Raw genomic sequence first — 26,666 nt, 5'->3', positions numbered from 1 at the left:
CATTTTTGTACTCATTTAAACATGAAGGTGAAATTTCATGTAACCCAGTTTTCATACTTTTGTTGCAGGATTACGTGGTTCTTGTCCCACGGAGTCGAATGAATCTCGTGGACACAAAGGGTGAAATGAAGTGAAAGTTTATTAAGTGAGGGTGAGAACAGAAAGGAAAGAAAAACCTCTCTAGAGTGAAGGGGTCCCGAATGAGTCGCCACTGTGGGCTTTTAGTGGCAGTCTTTTACTGAGAACTGACCGGGAAGCTTGTGGCCTTGAAATTCTTATGCTAGCTTGGTTTGAGCAAGGACTATTGATAAATAACATCCTTAATGGCTTACTTCTTTGAGGTCTGGTCATTTTCTGTGACTACAGTGTAGCTGCCAAAAAAATATACTCCCTAACATCCGCCGCTACACGGTTTGCTTTATTGCCTTATCACTGCTTTTGTAAGCCTCCGCATTTCTCCACATTTGGGATTTCTTAACTTAATCACATAGCCCCCTGCAGGAGCCTGCTCATGGGAGTCAGGGGCCTCCTATCTCTCCCTGCCTATACCTTAACCCTTTCCTTACTCACTTTGAAAATATCCATCCAGGGTGCCTGGGGGGCTCAGATGGTTAAGCTTCTGACTTGGGCTCAGGTCATGATCCCAGCATCCTGAGATCCAGTCCCTGCATTGGGCTCCCAGCTCAGCAGGGAGTATGTTTCTCCCTCTGCTACTCCCCCTGCTTGTGCTCTCTAGCTTTCTCTCTCTCCCTCAAATAAAATCTTAAAAAAAAAAAAAATCCATCCAAAAAGAAGGAAATAGTCAACGTGTCAGGAGGGAATGTTAGGTAGAGACAGTTTAACATCCTGTTTTATGAATACATTTTGGTCCCAAATTATAAAAAATGTGCAGTATCCTACCCTTCACACAAATGGACCATTTTCTCACATAGAGTGATATTCTCACAGTATTGATTTATTGTTTGTGTTTATAACAATTTACCTTGATTACTACGTGTCTTTCAATGTAGCATGACTTATCTTTCCTGATTTGAAGTGTGAGTTGTAACATTTTTATTGGAGTGGGTATGTCTCATAAAAATAAAGTGTAGTTTTCCTTTTTGGCATGACCTTGTCATTTGGGAAAGCATTACACTTTAATGACATATAATTTAAAATGCCTCTAGGAGTGAGTTGAATTTACTGAGATATTTTTAAGAGTAATTACTTACTAGAGGTTATCAGAGCATTTGTAGAGTATCCACCTACTTCAGGGCAGATATTTGAGACTACTTGAAATGAATTAACGCTTCTACTATTAATATTTGATGGGAGACCATAGTGAAAAAGATGGATGCTTATATAATTGACATCCTTAACATTTAGAGCTGAATACTTAAATGCCAGAAACATAATTCTGAATAAAATGTCAGGACCTAACTCAAAAATATTTAATGATGTATTAAGGAAGAAATGAACTGAAGTCATTTTATATTATTAATGAAATTATTTAAAATAGGCTTAATTGTCCCCATATATTAAGTTTTTATTCATATTATAGTTTCTAAGAATAATTTGGCTCAAATATTCAACTTTTACCAGTCCAAAGATGTCAAATACCTTTTTGATTCACATGATTACAAAATACTTTTATCAAAATGTAAACAGCAATTATATTTGGTCAGCTAAATATTTTATTACAGTTGGTATAGTAGTTGATCTTTTGCTAGTTAAATGATATGGTTAATAAAGTTAACTTATACTAGTAGAACCTAGTAGGCATATAAGATAAAAATGAAAACAAATATTGCTGAAATAATATCCACTCAAAATTTAAGAAACATAATCATTAATTAGCATGGTTGAAAAATAACTAAATGATAAATAACTATATTATATACCAATATGGCTCGTAAGTTTTACAAATAAGTCCATGAAAATGAGAGTCAAGAGTTATAAGAATGATTTATTTCACCTTTAATTAATAAGTAAATGGTACTGTGGGGGTTTTACTGCAAAATTGCTTTTTGGGGAGTACACGTTAGAGAATGCTTTTGGCAAAATCTTTACTTACTCTATACTGAGAACTGTAAGATTTATAATTTAGCTAGTCATTTTGCTAAGCCTCAAATCCTGTCATTATAATCTTAATTACCTCTATAAGAAGAAAATAGGCTATAGTGAGGTGATCAAATTATATTTAACCATGTCTATCAATATAGGGAAGTTTCCTGAAGAGAATTCCTGGATGAGGTAATGAATAATGCTCTTGCTTCAGACCATAAAAGAAATACTTGTCAATATTAAGCATGGAATTCTGGAATTATAGTGACATGTAGCATGAGGTAGTCAAAGATATCAACTGCTATTGACTAGTTCTAAATATAATCATCTTTTCTGCCTCTGTCAAGAGTTAGAGTTAACCAATCTACTGAGAATCAATGTTCCCTTTCATAGTATTATTATGGGATATTATATACTAATGACTCTCACATTGAACTCCAGAGACCCTTTCAGGGACCCCAGAGGTTGAAATTAGTCTCATGATAATTCTTTTTCACTCACATTTTCTCATATGTGAACTGTGGATTTTTCAAAGGGCTAAAGGATGAGTGCAATTAGCACAGACTGAATGCAAGACATACAAATTCAGCTGCCTTCTTTAAGCCAGCTGGAAATTTAGGACATTTTATTTAAGAAATTTGCTGAAACGAAAAACAAGGTCACTCTTTTCACTAATTATTTGTTTTGGAAAGTATAATTATTTTAATAAACTATGTTATTTATACAATGGGTTTATTATTATTTTAAGAGGAATAATAATTTTTCAGAGTTAACTTCTAATATGAACTTTAATAGACCTAACATATGAATAAAAATTCTTTGGACCCTCAGGCTGCCTGGGTGGCTCAGTCTGTTAAGTGTCCAACTCTTGGTTTTGGCTCAGGCTGTGATCTCATGGGTCATGAGATGGAGCCCTGCACTGGCTTCGGGTTCAGTGGGGAGTCTGCTTAAGATTCTTTCCCTCTGCCCCAATCCCCACCAGTGTGCACATGCTCTCTCTCTCTCTCAAATAAATACATAAATCTTAAAAAAAAATTCTTTGGACCCTCAATAGTTTTTTTTTTTAATTTTATTATGTTATGTTAATCACCATACATCATTAGTTTTTGATGTAGTGTTCCATGATTCATTGTTTGCGTATATCACCCAGTGCTCCATGCAGTACGTGCCCTCTTTAACACCCATCATGAGGCTAACCCATCCCCCCCCAAAAACAATCAGTTTGTTTCTCAGAGTCCATAGTCTCTCATGGTTCACCTCCCCATCCGATTTCCCTCCCCCTTCATTTTACCCTTCCTGCTATCTTCTCCTTTTTTTTTTTTTTAACACACAATATATTATTTGTTTCAGAGGCACAGGTCTGTGATTCAGCAGTCTTACACAATTCACAGCTCTCACCATAGCACATGCCCTCCCCAACTTCCCCTTTAAGAATAACCCCTACCCACTGCCTCCTTGCAGGCAGCACTCCTCTGCTGTCCTGCCTGCAGCTCCCTCACAGTGTATTCAATAAACTTCTGTCTCCTTTGTCTGCTTCAGTTGAATTCTTTCATTGCTTGTGCCACCAGCTTCCACCTGATCAGTGGCCCCACATTTGGGGAACCCATCCAATCAAGAGACGCCCCATTTAACACCGCAGTAGATACTCAAGTATTTGATGAATTAATAAGTGGTACTTGTGGCAGAAATACACACATTATTTACTATTAGTCTTTAATTGTCCTGAATTTGTTAATCTCACCCAAATCAGATTGACATTACAGCTCTATTCTTTAAAAAAACACATCTGCCTATTTCCCTTACTGTTTCAATGTATGAACCACCCATATGCAGAAATTATTTTTCAAGCTTATTGGAGTATTTCAAGTCATCTTTGAAATGATTCTTTGTTTCCTTATTGCCTTACAAAGGGGTGATATTCAAAGCCTTTATTATCCAATGAAATTTAATTCTCAAAAATATAATTTTCCAGTGTCCTTTGAGTCCTATCGTGTTCCTTTGCACTAGGAAGATTAATATTCTCCCAAACATATCAATAATTCTGAAAATTCGTATTTTTCATATAAAATAGTAATAAAAGAGTTACTATTTCTAACATTTTAGTTGTATCTAATTTGTTCAAGATAAATTTCTTAATGTACAGTTTGTTTTATGATCCTTTTTATTACAGTAACACTATTTCCCAGTATCATTTAATAGCTATTAAGTGATAGCACTTAATTTAAACTGACTTTAGCCATTTCTGTTGGGTAAATGAATATGCATTCATGAATTTTATAATAATATGGCTCAATCAAATGTTACATAATCCTCTGCATAATACTCTTCTATTTCCTCTCCTCTGTGTTCTGTATTTTTACTGTCTTTTGAAGTTATAATAAAACAAATAATGACAAAGTAATATATTAATTTTATGTATTTAGATAATAAATAATTTAATGATTGATATTCCCTCATCAAATGTCTAATGATCATATATATGACTATATGGTTTCCAAGCTTTCTAAAAAATTAAAAACTGGTACAGTACAATATTTTTTTCATTAGGGATATTGTTCATTTTGGAATTTCAACTTAAATCCCATTGAATCAACTTGTTGTGATTTAATTGATTTATTTAATTGGCCTTTGTTTCCTTATCAAGTTTCTGTAATTAGGAATATTAGGGAGGTGTTTTTAAAAATGTCTCAAATGACACATACTGCTACTTTTGTAGGAGTTAAGTTCTTAGGGTTTGGTCAGTATCAGTAAGCGTGATATTTCAATTGTTTTAATGATATAGTTAACATTTTATAGGTTTCTTTAGGAAAGCACACTGAATTAGATAAGAATATTTAATTTTATGCATAGAGCAAATTTTGCAATTTGTCTAGTTTCTCCTTAATATATTTTAAAAGATAAGAATTACAAGTATGGTAAGGTTTTTAAAAAATATATATTTTGCTATTTCTTTCAACGTAGTGCCTGGTATTTATTTCTAAGTCAGTTAGCAGGTTCTTGATCATAACTTAGAATATACAATATATCTCCAAAATTAATCCTCCTAGAAGATGGTTAGCATTTATCACATTAAGGTACAACATTTTTACTACTTTATTTTTACATATTTTAATGAAAAAATACATTTTTTACATTTCAATCTGCTTATTTACTATTTACTATTACAATCTCTATTGAAATGAGAGAATTGTTACAAAATTGATTATCATGGCAATTAGTTCCTTGTTGTTTTATTTACAACATGGAGACCAAAATATACATAATGCACAAATAAGATTTTCTTTGATTTTTGCATCTGCATCTGTTATGAAATGTTAAAATTAAACTAGTATCAGCATATTTTAAATAATTTAATTACCGGGGTCCCTGGGTGGCTCAGTCATTAAGCGTCTGCCTTCGGCTCAGGTCATGATCCCAGGGTCCTGGGATCGAACCCCACATGGGGGTCCCTGCTCCGCGGGAAGCCTACTTCTCCCTCTCCCACTCCCCCTGCTTGTGTTCCCTCTCTCGCTGTATCTCTCTCTGTCAAATAAATAAATAAAATCTTTAAAAATAATAATAATAAATAAATAAATAAATAAAAATAAATAATTTAATTACCTGGAATATCTCTTGGGTGTTATTTTTAATGTTGCAAAATAATTCTATTTATCACATACCAGAGACATTGGAACTGTCTGAAATTAAGTTCATAATACAGTGTCATAAAACAGGAGTCTCCTATAAGGTTCAAGAAAAGATCATCACCAAAATAATAGAAAAAAACCCACAAATTATTAAACTCACAACAACCCAAGGAAATCCCAAATGAAGAAATTTGATAACATGTAAATATTTTCTTAGGTATTTTGTAGTGTTACATTTCAGAAAATTATTCTTTCCCTTTTAAAGTATTGGTTAAGTGATGCCTGGACAGCTCAGTCAGTTAAGTGTCTGCCTTCAGCTCAGGTCATGATCCCAGGGTCCTAAGATCAAGTCCCGCATCGTGCTCCCTGCTCAGCAGGGAGACTGCATCTCCCTCTGCCTGCCGCTCTGTGTCTCTCTTTCACTCTCTCTTTCTCTCTCTGACAAATAAATAAAATCTTTTTAAAAAATAACATAAACTATTCATTAGACAATTATTGATATGTTAGTAATATATTAATTTATACATTCATAATGTCATACTGGTTAAAAATATAGTTTACTGTTAAGGAAAAATATATTAATTCAGATAAACCTAAAGAACATTCCTTTAAAATTTATAGCTTGTTTAAAGCCAATAGACTGACTTTAATTATTTTGACATAATTTTGCAACATATATCTATTCTGTACAAACTTGACCAAAAAATACCCACAAAATCAATTTAATCCATTCTGGCTCAATGCTAAATAAGGACATTCCAAGTACTCCAGAATTTTGTTTACCTCGTAGATAAAACTTGACAACCCCCAGCCCAGTAATTTCTTATTTATAGAGAGGTTGAATGTAATCTTTACTTTAAAGAACTGATACTAACAATCTATATATTCTTTTGATTTTGTTTTATGATATATTTCAACAGGTTACAAGGTTTTTATGGAAAACCAGGAAACATGTAAATGGAATATGAAGCTATGATTCTTTTGATTCTAGTTCTTCATGGTCTAGATTTCTTTATATAGTATTATTTTTATTTATTTCCTTAATTCAAAAATGTGAACAAAAAGAATAGTGATGACTTAGAATGATGATTTGTCCATTTAGTTACCTTCTTTTTAAATTCATTATCGCTCCAAATTCTCAAAATTTTGGAAGCATTACAAAAACTTTAAAACTTTAAATTAAATATATATATATACATATATATTTACTTTTTAGAATGCTTATGGACATTATGAGAACAATGAGATCGTTGTGTTCTCTCATTATTAAGGACAACTTCAATATCTCCAATAGCTCTACTTTATCTTTGATGGCCAGTCATGTCTGTCTTCCCTCCACTACAACATACACACTGAGCCTGAACTCCCAGGATTTTATTATATAGCTTGGAGATTTTTCTTTTCTTATTTTTCTATGACTGATTTCTGTGTTTTGGTTGGAAATTTGCTTTTGTAATTAAAATAGAAAAGCAAAAAACAAAACAGAGCAAAAAAAGTTATGCACAGAGGAAAAGCCATGTGAGAACACAGCAAGAAAGTGACCATCTGCAAGCCAAGGAGAGAAACTTCAAGAGAAATAAAGCCCTCTGACACCCTGGTCTTGAATTTCTATCCTCCAGAAATTTGAATGCCCAGAGGTACCAGTCCCATCAGCAGCTTCAACTGAAAATCAAGGTTAAAAAATGTCAGACATCCTCCATGAGCTGCTCCATGTCTCTGAGAAAGCTGCCATTACCTGGGCATGCAGGCAGCAGGAAGCCTTCTTCCAGAAGGCTTGATAGAAGGAAAGAAAGGAGGTATTAGTACAGGAAGTTATGAAATAGAATATGGAAAAGTTTCCAGGCTTGGAAAAAAATTATTTTTTGGAAAAGAATCCAGTGAGTTTGCTAATGATTTAGAAAGAAAAGTAATCTTAAGACTATGCCCAACTGACAAAATAAATGGTAGAGCTTCTTAGCAAAGTCCTTAGTGTTAACAATTTGGCACCTGAAACTTTAGGTAAGGTCGTTCATCAGGATGTCACCTTTACTGACCCAACCCTGGATTCTGTAGAGTTCAATATTCTACAGGAAATTTTAGAAATTTGAGTATAAAAAGTCCCACTGACATTAAATCCATTCAAGGAATCTTTCCCTATGGACATCATTTTAACTGGTATCTATGACATTCAGACAAGGATGCCCCTGAAGGTGGTCATCAACTAATATTTTGTACATAAGACTTAAACACACTTGGTTGGAAAGGACAGTGCTACTGGGGTTCTTCTTACATGGGGACCAATATCCATTCATTTTAGCCCTTATCTCTAAAAGAAAGAGCAATGAAACACAGAGCCAACTGATTGAAAACACCGGTTCTGAGGTGGAATTCTCCCACTGGTTTTCAGCTTGTTAATCGTAACAAAATAGTACAAGTGAAAATGAAACATATCAAAGTCAAATCCTCAGGGGCATGTGGAGATAACATATTCTAGCTGGCCCAGGCTGCTTACAAGAGTCTTTGTGTTGTCCAAGGTCTTATGGACATTTACATCTTTTTAGAAGATACCACATTGAAGTGGAACTCTTGTGCTGCTCATGCCATACTCAGGGCCATGGGTGGGGCAATGAGATTTAATAGAATGCTTGGAAAGAAATCCAGAAACGGGGTTGGCTTGCCACAGTTGGTGCACCACATGTAAAGTGAAAGCACCATTGGAGTAAATTGGAGGGCCAACAAGGGAGGACTCATTGCATACAGATTAAGGAAATGTCTAGAGAGTCATTCTTGAGCCCCCTCATCCAAAATCTATCATATGCAGATACATATACATAGATATATCATGTTCTCATATACTTATAAACTAAAGTGTGAAACTATTTCCCACATCTCTATCTTTGGAGATAGCTTTGTCATGGGGAAGTCTCAAGGGGATGGAGGAGCCCTCAGTTTGGCCAGGGCAAGGGAGGGTGGGACCATACCATTGCAACAGCAGCTGGTGGAGCAAAACTGGGAGGCACTAACAAACTTGGCACTTCCTTCAAGTTGGAGAGGTGAGGTCTACTAGTAATTGCTAACTCCCCCGGGCAACTTACGTTCTGGTGTCCTGGGTGAGCTGTAGGTAAGGTGGGCATTCTGAGCATGCTGCAGCCCTGGGGTGGGGAGGGCCAGGAGACTAGGGGGATCCATGTCATTGGGCCCAGAAGGCTTGCTCTCTCTGAATTTCTCCCTTTTTCATTCCTCCTGAGCCTCCAACTTTGAGGTTTAATTGAATTCCTAAAAAGGCCGAACTGCCTACTGCCCCCATGAGGCCCACTAACTCTCCTAGTGTTAGAGGAATTAGTGAATTGGAGAACCAGCATTCCAGGAAGCCAGCTGGACACAGAGTGTTCAAGAGTCAACTTGCTTCAAGTTAACACACTTCTTACTTTCTTACCCAAGTCCCTTGTTCTATAAGAGAACTAATTTCCTTTCTTTGAGTTTTGCAGACCACTGGCCTTGAGGAATGAAAGACCAGAACTTTCCCAGGCCACAGAAGCCAGGAAATTTGAAGCCACCTTGGCTTTCTGATTAGCCTAGCAATTTTTAGCAAAACGCTTCTTTTTTTTGGTTGCATATATGATTTTACTGACCTTCCTTTGTGTATCTGTAGAACTTGCCCTCCCTTGCAGAAAGAACAGAATATTCCCGCACATAATGAAAAAGCACCAGACCCCCTTGCACAAGTCCTGAGCACTGAGATAATGTTTGTGGCTTGCACCATCAAGGCTGTAGATGATCAAGAAATTTTGCAGGCCACTGCACTCCCTTTGCTGATTTACTACCCTAATCCCCTTTAAAAACCCTGTGCCCATCAGAAACCTCAGAGTTGGCTTTTGGACAAGAGTCCACCTTCTCCCCACATTGCCAGCCTCCTGAATAAAGCTCAAATTCCTTTCTAATAAAAAACTCATCTCTTGAGTAATGGTCTTTTTTAATAGAGATTTTATTTATTTGTCAGAGAGAGAGAGCACAAGCAGTGGGAGTGGCAGGCAGAGGGAGAAGCAGACTCCCCACTGAGCAAGGAACCCGATGAGGTACTCAATCCCATGACCCTGGGATCATGACCTGAGCTGAAGACAGATGCTTAACCAACTGAGCTACCCATGTGTCCCGAGTAAATGGTCTTTTGAGCAACAGGCAGCCAAATTTGAGTTTGGTAACACTGCCACCCTGATTTCCCTCTCTCTTCTCCCAGACACAGGAGACAGAGGCCAAGTAGAGAAAGCCCATTCTCAGAGCATGGGACACACTCACCTAGTGCAGGCAGGGGTTCTAATAGTTAAGAGAAAGAATGTCGAATCAGATGGTCTTCCCCAGCATTGGTGGTATAATGGTGGGCATAGTTGCCTTCCAGATGGTCTTCCCCAGATTTGAGATTTCCCCCCAGTGTCTTAGGTGGTTCAACCCCCAGGAGGAGGTCTGTGGGCTATGGAATGCTCTTAGCCAACTCTAGATGACCTGCCATGAGTGACTGTCATCTAAGATAGTGCAAAGGAGCAGATCCTCCTGGTGCTGGTTCTGGAGCCCCTATGACCTGAGGAAGTCAAACCAGGCTGCCAGAACAATGTCTGTAGAGTGGAGCAGAAGCTATAGCCACCCTGAGGACATTGTGAACAATCTGATAGGATCAGGAGAATGGGTGAAAAGAAAGTTAAGTTTTCTAAGTGGGAGTGGTTAAGATTCAGAAGCACAGATACATTGCCTTTGGTAACCACTTCAAAAACAGCAACCAGGGTGCCTGGGTGGCTCAGTCGTTAAGCGTCTGCCTTTGGCTCAGGTCATGATCCCAGGGTCCTGAGATCAAGTCCCGCATTGTGCTCCCTGCTAGGCAGGAAGCCTACTTCTCCCTCTCCCACTCCCCCTGCTTGTGTTCCTGCTCTCACTATCTCTCTCTCTGTGTCAAATAAATAAATAAAATCTTAAAAAAAAAAAAAACAGCAACCATTTTGCTGTCCCAAGGAACATCCACTGAGGCTTTCAACATATAATACGCTTGCCAGTTTCAGGGAATTATCTATTTCCTTTTAAAGGGTTTTTGATCTTGTGTTTCTGAGACACTTTGTTTTTTTATTCTTCCCACTCTATTCCTTTTCTTATGAATGCAATCTTTAAATTCTTGTGTCTGACTCTCAGATGCTGCCTTTCTCATAATATGCTCAGTAAGTAGTTACTGAATGCCATATTAAATGACTTGGACAGGGGGTTCCTGTGATCTCTGCTTTGGAATTTGTGATAAAATAATCCTACAGAATAACTATTTTTAGATGTTTAATTTATAGAACTAATAAATGCATTTTCTTTTCAAATTAGAATGTTATATTGAGAATGAATCTGAGTCTGAATATGGACCAGTTAGGAAGAAGTGCTTTTATCACTTACTGATGTTTGTCAGGAGTGTTTTTGGTGTGAGTGTGTATGTGTCTCTACGTCTACCTATGTATTGATTGGCAGACATACAGTCTTATGTCCCCTTAAGGTCCTTATGTTTTCTATCTGACCATTTCCCTGAGATGAACTTCCTTCTTTACTGAAAATATTGAGGCTCCTTAAGTCACAATTTTATTCATATGGGATTTCAGGGAGCCTCAAATAGTCAAACAATCTTGAAAAAGAACAAAATAGAAGGATTCACACTTACCAATTGCAAACCTTATTATTAATCTATAGTCCTCAAAACATGTGGTACTGGCATTAGGATAAACATATAGATCAGTGGAATAGAACTGAGTGTCCAGAATAATGCCAGACTGACAAGCAATTAATTTTCAACAAGGATGCCAAAACCATTATATGGGGGGAAAATGGGCTTTTCCACAAATGGTACTGGGACAATTGGATATCCACATGCAAAATCATGAAGCTCACCTTTATGTCATACACAAAAATTAACTCAAAATCAATCAAAGATCTAAATGTAAAACTAAAATTATAAAAGTCTTAGAAGAAAACACAGGTATAAATCTTCACAGCCATAGATTTGGCAATGGTTTCCACCAAAATCATAAGCAACAAAATAAAATAAAACAATAAATTGAACTTCATCAAAATTAAAAATATTTGTACATCAAAGGATACTATCAATAAGGTGAAAGACAACTCACTGAATAGAAGAACCTACTTAGAAATTATATATCATTTAAAAATCTAGTATCCAGAATATATAAAGAAGTCAACAACAAAGTTGCGAAGAACCCAATTAAAAATGGGCAAAGGAAAAAAAATGGACAAAGGATTTAAATAGTAGACATTTCTCCAAAGAAGATGACAAGTAGTCAACAAACAGTAGTCATAAAAAGCTGTTCAACATCGTTAGTCATTAGGGAAATGGAAATCAAAACCACAATAAGATACCATTTTACTCCACTATGATGGCTAAAATTAAAAAAAATCAAACCAAACAACCAACCAAACAAAAACAAAAAACTAAAACTCAGAAAATACCAAGTGTTAGCAATGATGTGGATAAATTAGTACCCATTTATACATTGCTGCTGGGAATGCACAATAGTACAGCTGCTATGGGAAATAGTTTGGCAATTCCTTAAGAAGTCAGACAAAGAGTTACCATATACCCCAGCAATTCAACTCCTAAGTATTTACTCAAGAGAACTGAAGACATACATTCACAAAAACCTAATACAGAAATGTTCATAGCACCATTACTCATAATAGCCAAAAAGAGGAAACAATCCAAATGTCCATCAACTGAAAAATGGATAAACAAAATGTGATAAGCCATGCAAATGAAATAATATTAAACCATAAAAAGGAATGAAGTACTGATACATGCTGCAACATGAAAAAACTTCAAAAACATTATGCTGAGTGGAAGAAGCCACTCCAAAGACCACATACTCTATAATTCCATTTATATGAAAAGTCCAGACTAGGAAAATCTACAGAGATAGAAAGTACATTAGTGGTTGCTTATGTTTTGGGGGCATAGGACTTGGGGGTAAAAACTAAGGATTGTAGAGCTTCAAGTTGATGAAAATATTCTAAAATTGTTTGTGTTAATTGATGCACAACTCTGTGACTATACGAAAAGCCATTGAATTGTGTGCTTTAAATGGGCAAATTATACAGAATGTGAAATGTATTTCAAAAAGCTGTTTAAAATAGATACTATCAAAGAGTAATTCTGAATGATGACATTTGCTTTTTTTCCATCCGAGGTCACTTGATTGAGCTCTGGTAACAGTAGATATGGTATTCTTTATGAAATGCTTGTCTAGCAGAAAGAAAAATTATTAAATTCCTAGTTGTTGCCAAAATATTTCTTGGGGGAAAAAATACCTGTCCTTAGGAATGAACCTCCGTAATTTACTGTGAGATAATTTGAGATTCAGAAGGAGAAAACAAAACTAGGTAACTGCTCTTTGTTGAGAATTTGAGGCCAAGGAAGAACTCAGGAGGGAGATGTTTCTGCAGAAAGGTGGGAGGCTAGAACACTCTTGAAATAATAGAGAAAGTCAAGAAAAGAGAAGCCTGATATTTAGCTTCCAATTATCTGCTGAATTACACTGTGATGTATACTAACCTTCCTGTTACCCTTGAATCAGCAGTAAAACTCAACTGTCTTTTCTGTTTGATATTTAGAGGTATGAGTTTAAAAAGTAGGGTCTTGGTCCCATCTATGAGTTGCTGTTATGCTAGATATGATGAAGCAGCTGCATTGCACCAAATGGAGAATGAAAATTGAACAGAAATCAGAGCTGTCAGTAGTCCAGGTGACATAAGCCTCTGAGTTCACAGTCATCTTCTTAAAGGATGTGGTTAAGTGTTTGATAAATCGAATCTGTGTATTAAAGGACATCATGTTATATATGCATGGAAAACCAGTCTAAATACGACATATGCTGCAAAGCTGGGGCATTCATAGGTTACAGGACTTTGAAGTTGGGGGGAGAAGAGAATGGAACAGAAGAGGGGTAAGTACAGTCCCATGACAGGAAGAAGGATTGTATTCAGCAACAGGAACGCCAACAATAGTAGTCAGTATTTATTGTACAGGACAGGGGAGAGGCATGGTATTATGGGGGCTTCTACTGGCTGACTTTGGAACCAAGCCTGTGAATATTGTGACACTGACACCAAAGGATTCTGGTGAGAAGGCACAAGCAGGAGTTCTCCAAGGAAATGCCTTAGCATGGTCCACCATGGTCCTCAGAGATGCTTCAACAGCCTCTAATTTGTCATGGAAGAAAAATCCCCAGTCACTGGATGTTTGTAAGAAGATCTAATCATAGGGTTGCCTTCAGAGCTGAGCCAGGTATCTTCAAAACTCCGCAAAGTAGAGAATCAAGTAGGAGTTGAGACTTGATCTAACTGGGTAGAGATCTAAATGAAAGGGCAGGAGGTACAACTGACTGAGCATTCTTGTCCTGGTTCATTGGAAGGAATATCAAATTGATGGGATGGGGATTGGGAGATGGGTTGAGAGCAGCAATCAGAACACACCTTGGCCAGAATCTGGTTTTCTATTTTGTAACATGTGGGAGTTGTATTTCTCAGAGATGGAGGGACCTGCTCTGGGAGGTCATCAGGACAGGGACATCCAGAGCAGGAAGAGGGACATCAGTGCCCTTCTCACCTCCTTCTCAGATCTTCTCTTTTGTTTCCACCACTGGGCAGTTATCCATCAATTCCTTGTGGCTGTGTTGGAGAGTAACTGGAAGAGGGAGATTCGTGCTTCCAGATCCTCCACCCTCTCCCCAGGCCCAGGAGCACAAGCTCTAAACAAGAGACAGAGCCTTACTGACCCAAACATGATCTTTAGGAAGATGAAAAGAAAGAAAAATAAATAAATAAAGACAGTTTCGTTCTGTTGATAACCAACATTCACCTTCCTCTACTGAGGAACGTTTTTTCATTATGTGTTCATAATAATGTTAAAGTCAATAATTGAATGACATGAAGCAATTAAATGGATGTGTGGAATTCTTTTTTTATTGAGATATAATTGACACATAGCATTATGTTTTTAAGATTTTATTTACTTGAGAGAGAGCAAATAAGAGAGAGAGGACAAGAAGGGGAGAGGGGCCGAGGGAGAGAGAGAAGCAGACTCCCCGCCGAGCAGGAAGCCCAATGCTGGGTTCAATTCCAGGACCCTGAGATCATGACCTGAGCCAAAGGTGCCCCTAAACATAACATTATTTTTAACCTTATATTGGTTTTAGGTATAGAACATAATGATTCAATACTTATATATATTATGACATGATCACCAAAATAAGTCTAGTTAACATCTGGCACCATATATAGTTATGAAATTTTTCTTGTGATGAGAACTTTTAAGATCTACTCTTTTAGCAACTTTCAAGATAATACAGTATTATTAACTATAGTTACCAGGCTGTACATTAAATCCCCAGAACTCACTTATTTTATAATTAGAATTTTGTATCTTTTGACCTTTGGCCATTTGTGAAGGTTCACCCTTGTGTAAAAAGTCTTAATAGGGGGGTAACAAAAAAACTTTTTTTTTCTATAAATGAAGTCCACTTTATTTGAAAATTTTCATGTGTCACAAGTTTATATGAAAATAACCATTTAAACTGGAATTTGAACACAAAGTTTAGGAGTGGGTTTCATTGTGAATTACCAAACACCAGCAGTTCAACCAGACAGATGAGATCTGTTGTGGAAAGGCAGGTGAAGCATAGGTGGTCATTTAGCACCTGGTCGCAGCACACTGTGGTCCACTCACCTCCTCCATCCCTACCATCTTCCCCCTCTTTTTAAAAATATGCTGAACTCAACTGTTTCCCAACAAAGTTGCATTAAGAATGGCAACGGTAGGAGGGACAGGCACACCAGGACTGGAAACAGAGCAGGGTGACATGTGCTGCACACACACCCACACACCACACCCACACATGCACAGAGAGATGCCTGCACATGTGTGCCCGTCCACGATCACCCCTTACACACACTTCTGCACACGGACCCACCCCAGTGAGCACAGCAGTGCAGGCCTCTAGCTCATTCTCTGTTAGGGTTTGATGGAAAGAGATTCCCTGGCCAGGTTTAGCACAGGAGCAGCTTCAGCTTCAGCCTTGGCCTTCTGGGCTGGGGGTCTCACTTCTGTAACTTAACAGAGCTGACAAGCAGCCTTAGGTCATCCTTTAATCCCCCAGGTATGGCTGACCTTATATACCTGGGTTCTATAATATTAATACAAAACCCTACACTTCTGTGTTTTTTGAAAGAGCTTTAGAAAGTAATTTAGGTGACATTTAGACAACTTTGGTCTTGTGTTTTTGTTTTAATTTATGTTGGTATTTGTTCACCACACCCAGGAGATCGAAAGTACTGAGGTAGGACTGGCACTTCATAGATATTGAGGTTGAAATATTATTTGAAGTATAATTTTAAATTCTGGAGATAAATGAAACCATGTTTCCAATTCCCCAAAATAGTCATATGTACCATGGAAAAAAAGGATTCCAGGTTAAAGTACCATGGGAAAACACTGAAGTTACCTTTCCCTTTGGACATTCAAAGTGAAACTAGCGTTTAAAGCCTATCAGAAAGCCTACGGCAAAAAAGCAAAAACAAAAACAAAAAACCTTGCTACATGGCAAACTAAATATGTCCCACATTATTTTAACCAGGGAATACTTTCTCCAAGAAATGCTGAAAAATATGAAAATATTCTATGAAACAATTATTTCTTTCAGAAACAGAGAATAGCTATTTTAGTTTAATCCTTGACAGTGGATTTCTTAGTCAAGATGGGCTAAATGAGGGGCCCATCTGAGCCTGGGTGGCTCAGTTGTTAAGCTTCTGCCTTCAGCTCAGGTCATGATCCCAGAGTCCTGGGATCGAGCCCAGCATCGGGCTCCTTGCTCTGCTGGAAACCTGCCTCCCCCTTTCCCTCTCCCCCTGCTTGTGTCCCCTCTCTCGCTGTGTCTCTCTCTGTCAAATAAATAAATAAAATCTTAAAAAAAAAGATGAGCTAAATGAATGGGAAATAAAATATATTTCTTTGGAATAACCTAAGATCTTATAAGAATTCCCTAATATTTTAGACATATTCTCTAATAAATTAAAAAAATTACAAGTAGATAATAAGGATCTAAAAAATATCTTTTCCTCATTTCTCTCCTTGAATGACTGACTCAGATTGACTCATCAGACATCTTGTGATATTACAAAATATTTGTATAATTTTTACATAAAATATATAATTTCATAATCAATATTTTGCCATGTGACTATGAGCCACTTACAAATAGAGAAAATGGTGTTCATTAATTTATTTCTTTTTTCATGAAGTATTTTATAGTGCCTGCTCTCCGCCAGAAACTCTTAGAGTTGCTGTGATTATAGAAGGGACAGTGGATTAATTTTTACAGAAAGGTGATTGATAACTTACAGAAAAACAAAAGTCTTTCTAATAGCAATTGAATGCTATAAGGAAAACTATGCTGGGTGATACATGAGCAGAACAATGCTACCTTTTATCAAGTATCAAGGAAAATCTGAATTACAAGAAAAGGTAACCGTTCAATGTTTTGCCTTTTATGTGACACATCAAATTACCCACAAAGCCTAATATATTTACTATCCAACAAGAAAAAAAAACAAAAAACAAAAAAACTTTAACCCCTGCTTTAGAGAATGACAGACATCAACAAGGATGATGCTAGGGGGTGAGAAGGAATAGCTTCCAGGAACTGTGATAACAATAACAGTTATAAAATTCATGACCTCTGTTGTTATTGTGTTTCTCATGTTTATCCTTGCGGAAAGTCATTCCATCAAGCTAATAACCACCAACCCATTCACAGCAACTTGTCCTTTTTCCTTTGTGGCTCTGAAAGAACCATACCCACTGGTCAGCTGTCAGTGAGTTCAGCTCTAAAGACAGATTTTTTTTTTCTTCAATTTCCAGGACTTAGAGCTGTGCCCGATTCCACTCAACTTTTGGTACAACTATTAATCTGGGTCTACTGTAAAATCAGATTTTAGAAGTGTCCAATTTTAGACAGCCTAGGAAAATCTTTTGACAATTATGCCACAGAAAACTTAAAACTTCACTCCTTGTTATTTCCCTTGATTAGCTGTCCTCCTACAGTGAACAAGTCTATTGAAAACTGCAGAGAAGGTACTGTCTGTTTGTCTTTCTATTTCTTCTGAGGTTAAACTCAAAGAAATGAAGAAATCCCAGGTACTACAACCAAAGGGATTCCACATTTATTTTATCATGGAAGTCCAGCAAATAAAACTATATACAAGATCCATGCAAGGAATCCAGTTACAAGCTAGACATTTATACCTGTTAAAACAAGAAAAAAAAATTGCCTTCTGCATTGAGGTAACATAAAGACAAGTGACTCAAAGGCAAGAATGTGTTTGGCAGGCGAGAGGAACAAAAAGACCAGTGTGGCTAGATGTTAGCGGACAAAGTGTATGGTTCTGAGAGGCAGCAGCAGACATGGTGAAGGGCCATGATTTCTGGTTCTGGGAAGAGGCTTGGAATTTATTTAAAGAAAATGTTAAAGCCACGGGCTTTTTAAAACAAGAATGTAATGGCTTGCAGAGAGGCACATTTGGAAGTACTAAAACCACGGAGGAGATTGTTGAATTTAGATGAAGTGAAAGATAATAGGCTGTAACGCAGTACATGTGGAAAGAAATAGAAATATATAGATTGTGAGGATTTATCTGGGATATGCTTCAGGTGGAGATAGTAGAGCTTACTACTCTTTTGTATATGAAATGTGTAAGAAAGGGAGGAATTAATGATGACTCCTAAGTTTTGGGCTTCAACAATTGCATGAACGGTATAGCTGTTTGCTAAAATGAGGGAAATCCATGTGAAGTCTTTGCACAGAAACTGAGAAGTCAAAGTTCTCTTTTTTTTTTCCACATTAAGTTTGATGTATTTGTAGGAAATCACGTTGAGACTTCCAGTAGGTTGTTGGTTAAATCAAAATGAAATTCAGTTTACAAACCAGGGCTAGAAATGTAAACTTGAAAATCTTTGGCAAATATGTGTGTTTTAAAGCAATGTGTCCAGATAAAATCTCTTGGGAGTGAAAATAGCAGAAAGAAGAGTAAAAGATTTAGGACTGAGCCCTGAGGTTTTCCAAAATTAAGAGGTTGCATAGAGAAGGAGCCAGCAAACACATTTTTGCAACTCACAACTTTTGAAGTGGAAGGAAACCTGGACAAATAAAGAATGGATACAAAGTACTCTCAAAATTTAAGGTAGATTAATGGGGCCGGGGGTGGGGGGGAGAGGGAGAAGGGAGAGAGAATCTTAAGCAGGCTCCATGTCCAGCACAGAGCCCAACTTGGGGCTTGATCTCACACTCCTGAGATCATGACCAGAGCCAAATTCAGGAGTCAGGTGCTTAACTAAGCCACCCAGGCACCCCTAAGGTATAATAATTTTTAATAAATATTAAATAATTGTGATGAAACAAACTTTAGTCACATTTTGGGGAACATAAGGACACCTAAAGTTGTTTCTTTTATCCCAATGGGCTTTTCATTTCAACCTTTGTCTTTCATGGAGAAATTCTATCTTCAGAAATTGTTTTCTTATAGTCATCTCTCTCTCTTTTATTTTTTTATCAACACATAATGTATTATTTGTTTCAAGAGTACAGGTCTGTGATTCATCAGTCTAACACAATTCACAGCGCTCACCATAACACATACCCTCCCCAATGTCCTTCACCCAACCACCCCATCCTTCCCACCACCCTCCACTCCAGCAACCCTCAGACTGTTTCCTGAGATTAAGAGTCACTTATGGTTTGTCTCCAATAGCAGCTATCTTCAGAATTTAAAGTATTAAAGGATATGGGGAAGATGTATTAAGAACAAGGTTGCTTTCTTCATTCTAAAAGTTATAGTGTTATACTTGCTATGGTACCTGTTTTTTAAAAAAGTGCTGTGAATTGTGCAAGACTGTTGAATCACAGATCTGTACCTCTGAAACAAATAATACAATATATGTTTAAAAAAAAAGAAGAAGAAGAAGATTGCAGGAGGGGAAGAATGAAGGGGGGAATCGGAGGGGGAGATGAACCATAAGAGACAATGGACTCTGAAAAACAAACAGGGTTCCAGAGGGGAGGCGGCTGGGAAGATGGGTTAGCCTGGTGATGGGTATTAAAGAGGGCACGTTCTGCATGGAGCACTGGGTGTTATGCACAAACAATGAATCATGGAACACTACATCAAAAACTAATGATGTAATGTATGGTGATTAACATAACATAATAAAAAATTAAAAAATAAATATAAAACTAAAGAAGGAGGTTTTGTTAAAATAAACAAAATAGAGAGGAATGTAGTAAGTGCCCAGTGTCTATTATTCTTTGATAAATGAAACTAATAAGAAGAAAAGTATTTTCTGAAAAGAAAATACTAGAGCAAAGAGAAATTGGATAAAAAGATTACCAGTGTGGAGTGTCCAAAACATCACCATTGAGTTTAGAAATTGAGGGAATTGTTTATAAAATTGCACCCTAATATCCTAGACTCTTGCTTTACCTGGAAAATCATAGAGTATCTATATTTGGACAGAATAAATATTGTCATCTAGGCAACATACAATGTGTTATTTAGTAGGAGAGGTACTTGTGTCAGACTAGGAAGCCAAACATCACATCGGGCTCCTTGCTCAGCAGGGAGCCTGCTTCTCCCTCTCCCTCTGCCTACCACTCTCCTTGCTGTGCTATTCCTCTCTCTCTCTCTCTCTGTCAAATAGATAAATAAAACCTTTAAAAAAAACATTTTAAATACAAATTTTATTTTCTATAACATCTATTCCTTTCTTTTAACCAATATCTACTGCACACTTATTGTGTACCAGGAGCTATGCTAACTCAGCCATGCTAAAGCTAGGTACTGACTGCTTAAATAAAATCCCACAGGAAACCTTACAGAATCAAAGCTTTTAGGGAATGATATTTTTAAAAGTCATTTCTGATTATGCCCTTGAAAATTATTTAAAATATTTGAGACATCTTATAGTTTCAACAAGATGATATTTTCTTTGATTTTCTTCTCTTTTCTCTGTGTCTTCTATTTCCCAGTGACATGTGTCTTAATTTGGCCATAACATATGCAGGATTTCTCCCCTTTCACCCTAACAATAATTAAAGCTATAATACTAGAAATTCTTTAGAAAAGTCATACAGGTGTAAGAGACTCAGAGAAAGATAAAAATGAAATAAATTGAGATCAACAAAATATGCCTTCTAAAAACTCTTTTCCAGCTTTGTGAATCACGGTTAATAGATTTCACTGTGTTTTTTATTGGCAGGAATTAAATTTACTTCTAAGATTGTTTGACTGAATCTGACAGAAGCTTAAATGAAAATATTATTTTATCTGTGGCAGAATACTAACTGCAATGACTAATTTTATAGTAAGCTCAGTTTTAAAATAAAGACGATGTTTTCAATAAATTTATGAATTTTATAAGGTGAACTCATTTCATTATATTCAATAAATTAATTCCCCAGAAGTCATATGGAAAAAGTCCATGGATATGAATAATATTCTGGCATAAATGACATATTTAAATTTTCAATCTCATCCTTCTGCAATAGTTATTCCAGGAACAGTAAATAAGAAATATTATATATTTAGAGGTCAAAAGCCTTTTTATTCAGATTTTTTTACTTTCCAAAATAGTTGTGACAATTTATAGATAATCAATAAGACACAAAATATCACAGCATATGTGATAAGAGAAATAAATAAAGGCAAATCTCAAGTAAAAACTCATTCTGTCTCTTATGACTTTGTTAAATTAACTTTTGTTAAGTAGAGCACAGAGTGCTAGATGATGACTCAAGAATGGTTCAACAACAGACTGTAAGAAAAACTGAAATGGAGAAGTTTATTACTCACAGGTCCTGGAAGAGGTCTATGGTACTCATTGAGAGGTCACACAGGGAAGTCAGCGTAAAGTGCAAAGTGGGGCAGGACCTGGGCACATGCCTTTTTAAGGGTTCATGGGTGGAATGCTTTAGAATTCTAGGCTAAGGCCAGATTGGTCAATTCAAACCAAGAACAGTGGTATTTTGGTAAGCTCCACGGGGTCTTAAGAAAGAAGTGTCAAGGGGAATGTTTTGGGAGGTGAAGGGTAAACTATTGGCCATAAGGGCTGTTGGAAAAGTCATATCAGTGACTTAAGTTGCTTGTTACTCTGCAGGCTGTTGTCTAGGTCATGAGCTTACATGAGGATGCTAGTGTTAGTTCAAGAACCCCAAAGGCCACTTGGTTAAATGAAATGGATATGGAAACAACCATACCATGGAGTAGCTTAGCTAAATTCTTGGCACTGTCCATAAAATAGAAGTCCATAATTTGCTACAAAGATTCATATATTTTCCTGATTTAATCACATGCATGCACACATGCAAACACACTGTGATATTGTGATTTACAAAAATATACATTTGATCATTCAGATGACCAAAATATATTTCTCACATATATTTGGTCTTCATCCAGCCGGTTCCTAGCTCCCAGCTCCTAAATCTCTTGGAATTTTCTGAGTGATAAGTGCAATAGGAACATCTTTTGTTGTAACATTTGATCTCTTGTCCTCATTTCCTGAAAATGCTTCAGAGCATCAGTATATATGAGAATTCTCCAAGTTAGACCAGAGAGATATGGGTGATCTATGAACATTGTATCTGACAATGTACCATTTATATTATATTACCAATTTCTACTTGTGCCCCAGATTAAGTCACTTCTGAACTCTCATTCTTTTTTTTTTTTTTTAACCAAATAACTTTATTTGAAGAATGGTACAAATGAAAGAAGTTAAGTAGATGTTTTGGTACAACTTATAGAAAAGGTAAAGGTAACCCCAACATGCATGCACTGCCTTGGTGACCAGGGAAGTCACCCCTGTGGCTATGGGAAGACAGCCTAAGGCTTAGCTTTCACTATCACTGTTTCACAAGGTGTGCTTGTCAAAGAGATACTCTGCCATGCCAGATTCAGGAGCCCCCATCTTGCACAGGGTGGTTACGTGGTCACCCAATTCTTTGATGGATTTCACCTGCTCATTCAGGTAATGAGTCTCAATGAAGTCACACAAATGGGGGTCACTTTTATCAGTGGTCAGTTTGTGCAGTTCCAGTAGTGACTGATTCACGCTCTTTTCCAAATGTAATGCACACTCCATTGCATTCAGCCCGTTCTCCCAATCATCACGGTCTGTTTTCTTGATATCCTGAAGGAAGATTCGGCCACCTCGTTGGTTCTGCAGCTTCTTCAGTTTCTCAGCATGTTCCCTCTCCTCATGAGATTGGTGAAGAAAATATTTGGCGAAGTTCTTCAAAGCCACATCATCGCAGTCAAAGTAGTAAGACATGGACAGGTAGACGTAGGAGGCCTAGAGCTCCAGGTTGATCTGGTGGTTGATGGCGGCCTCCGAGTCCTGGTGGTAGTTCTGGCGCACCTGCGAGGGGGACGTGGTCGTCATGGCGGCGGCTGGGAAAAGGCGGCGGCGAGCGGCGGCGGGGGCTTTGGAGTGGTCCGAGGGCACGACGAGGGTGCGACGAAGAGATGGCGGAGGGCTGGCTCTGAACGGCCGGCCAGGGTGGGGCACGGGCACCGGGTTCCGTCCAAGCACTGTTGAAGCAGGAAACCGCGGCGACTCTCGGCGGAGACTGTCGAACTCTCATTAATTCTTAAAGTTGGTAGTTGGGTACAATCCTTAAAAGAGAAAAGAAAAAAAGAAAAAGAAAAAAAGGAAGACTAACTGAATGTTGGTAGCACAAAATACAATCCTTGCTGGTGTAATTGGGCTTGAGGTCATAATTAAAATTCACTGCCACCCTCTCTACTGCCCCTTCTAAATTTGCCATACCCTCGGTTAGTAACTCTGTTACTCTATGTGCTTTGCTTAATGAGGTGACCCAGAACTTTATTCCCTGGTTATCAAAAACTCTTTCACCACATCAAGGTGCAGTGATCTGTATATTTGTTCATTTACTCTTACTAAGCAGTTTTGGAAGCACCAAGAGATTATCTAATAGATACAAAGAGTTCTAACCATAATCAATCCAGCCCCTATGAGTATCACCTATGCTGGATTTTAAATAGAGTTAGCCCTTGAACAATGCAGGTGTTAGGGGGATTAAATTCCTGTGGAGAGAAAAATCCATTTTTAACTTTTGACTCCCCCAAAACTTAACTACTAATAGCCTACTGATGACCAAAGCCTTCCAGATAGCATAGTCGACTAACACAATTTTGTACAGTGTATTTATTATATACTGTATTCTTGCAATAAAATAAGCTAAATAAAAGAAAATGTTATTCAGAAAATCATAAGCAAGATACATTTATGGTACAGTACTGTATTTATCAAAAACAATCTACATATAAGTGGACCTGCTCAGTTCAAACCTGTGTTGCTCAAGGGTTAACTGTAATCATATGAGATGATCATACCCAGTATAGCAATCCTTTTATTTGACAAATAACCCACAAGGATTTTTCTATGGCCCTGTTGACTAGCACACTGAATCATGCAGAGACTAAAATTGCTGGGATGAGAAGCCCGCATATCACCAGGTATGCTACTGAGAGCGGTGAGGAGAAACCCCCACCCCTTGATTCTGGGAATTATGGATCCTAGCCCTTGGAATCAGAGCACCATATAATGACTGTTTCATGTGGATAATGTAACTTGAAGAACAGTATATCTCACTATTACAGATTATTATTCCTAAATTGGTCCCAATGTTCTAATTTTCTATCAGTTGAAAATGTTCTATGTTGTGTTACTCATGAAATAGTCAATTCCTTGATCATGTGGTCATTTTTACACCTTCCCTGCCAAAATCTCCGTCTTTTAATTTTAGATGTTACCATGTCAGGTCCCATGTTGTCAGATAGTTGTGAGTCTCTGGGTCAAAGTGGTGTCAAAAGTAATGTTGGCAGGGAAGGTGAGCCCTTACCCATAAAGTGCATCCATTTGGTTAAGGAAAAATAATGGCCCTTTCAGAGAGTAATAGGTATGATATAAATAACTTGCCTCCAAGAGATTGGTTGTCCCCCTAAGAGACACTACCCTACTAAGGGTGCAATAAATTTTACCTCTTCTGGTAGAATAAACATTAAGCTTTGTTATTGACTAGATAAACCCTAGGGGAGGGGAGTCAATGTTACTGGGACCTTGCATATACTCTATCTCTGCCTTCATGGTTTGCTGGTTCATGGAAACATGTGATAAGGCTGAGGAGAGGGGCTGGTAAATCATGAATGAATGAGCCATCTTATCAAATGGTTGGTTTGAGTCTCCTCATTAAGAACTGATATGAGATTCAAAAATCTTCAAACTCTATGCTCACCCCTATATACCTTTGCATGACTTTTTCCTCCAACCTCCTGTGTCTGGTCTTGAAATATTTTTCCTTTTCTTCCAGTCCCCTGACAATGCAGCCAAGTCATGTGCTCAAATATCTGCCGACTGGGAGGATGTGTCCTCACCACGCTCTTTCAAGTAGTTTTTAATTTTGTGTCAAAATAATAAAATGCAGTTTGATTTATCAATTGCTGTTTTATTTTTTTATTTTATTATGTTATGTTAGTTACCATACAGTACATCACTAGTTTTTGATGTAGTGTTCCATGATTCATTGTTTGTGTGTAACACCCAGTGTTCCATGCAATACGTGCCCTCCTTGATACCCATCAATTGCTGTTTTAAAATAGTTCAATATTATTGAAATTATTTATTGAAATCAGTATTGACTTTATCTTCCACAAGACTCTCTATTGAAAGAATAAATTTTACAAATCAGAAGAATTACTAATAGAATACTGAATTGTTTTAAAAGACCAGGATTCAAAATCTGGCTTAATTAGTGGCTTGCTGTAAAATTTTGACAAATGTTGGCATTTCTGAATCTGCTTTTCAGCTGTAAAAGTGCACTAATAATACCTACCGGGTCTGTCTCACCAATTAAGAAGGACAAAACAGTACCTCTCTTATATACTTGTTAAGTACTCAGGAGATAATACATGTAATGAACTCGGTAATCAACACACACCAAGGGGTCAATAAAGAATAATATTAATTTTTATCTAACAGGTGTTGTGAGGATAAGTTTAATGTAAGCAGCATGACAAACTGCTTTAAATGATTTCTGTGCAATGAAAATGGGAGTTGCTAATACTATTTCCAGTTTTATTATGTGGTATTGGAAATATTTCTAGATGTTTCCTATGAAGTTGACATTTTCTTCCTTTTCTTGAAAAAACTTCAGCAACCATAAAAGCATTCTTTTTTAATTGGCCCTTGAAACTTCTTAGTTCAGCACATATAGCTTTAAATTTTTCAGTAAAAATCAATATACAGATCTCTACATCCCAAATATACAGTTTAATTGACTGGAACATTCACTGGCATTTGAAACAAATATAATCACATAGGTCAAACTATTTCACAGAAGATGTGGTTATATATCACACAAGATTAAAATTAAATGTCAGGACACAGATTATTTTCCTACTAGCAAAGCTAGAAATGCTAGACATTCTCCTTTTCTTGTGTCTCCTTAGTGTTAACAATAAAACTGATTTGTAAATTTAAATGAAATTGGGAATTTTGGCACACCTGTGTGACATTAAATGCATCAACTGTCTCAAGAAAATAAGTAAGAATTAACAAGTCTCACCAGACTCTGATATACATGTTTATATGAACAAATACATCTGTAAAGATATTTAGGGTTCACACCACCACCATAAACATTTTCATCCATACCATTATAAGCACCTTCAGGAAATGCACATATTATTCTAATTACTGAAGACACTGAACTTCTAAGGCATGTGAAGGCAAGATATAAGTGGCTCAATGACATACCTTGGATAGAAAATGATTTCTCCTGAAGTTTAAGTTTAGCATAGGCTGAAGTGGTGAAAGGGATTGAGTTCAAGAGGAGTCAAAGATAGATGGTCATTGAATAT

General features: G+C 37.0%; 3 pseudogenes; 2 read left to right on the top strand and 1 right to left on the bottom strand.

The window, feature by feature from the left end:
• The window catches only part of LOC112835490 (glutamate dehydrogenase 1, mitochondrial-like), a 28,797-nt pseudogene extending 28,673 nt beyond the window's left edge, over nucleotides 1-124 (top strand).
• Nucleotides 125-7,351: 7,227 nt separating this feature from the next.
• On the top strand, nucleotides 7,352-8,483 carry LOC112835714 (inositol polyphosphate 1-phosphatase pseudogene; annotated as a pseudogene).
• Nucleotides 8,484-22,490: 14,007 nt separating this feature from the next.
• Nucleotides 22,491-23,181, bottom strand: LOC112835715 (ferritin heavy chain pseudogene; annotated as a pseudogene).
• Between the last annotated feature and the right edge of the window lie 3,485 nt (nucleotides 23,182-26,666).

This window comes from Callorhinus ursinus, unplaced genomic scaffold (assembly GCF_003265705.2).
Source record: "Callorhinus ursinus isolate GAN/ISIS: 27379988/994484 unplaced genomic scaffold, GSC_fseal_2.0 scaffold4, whole genome shotgun sequence".
In the NCBI taxonomy this organism is placed as follows: Eukaryota; Metazoa; Chordata; class Mammalia; order Carnivora; family Otariidae; genus Callorhinus; species Callorhinus ursinus.
The sequence above is the reverse complement of the archived record's forward strand: the minus strand, read 5'-3'. Positions and strand labels throughout refer to the sequence as shown.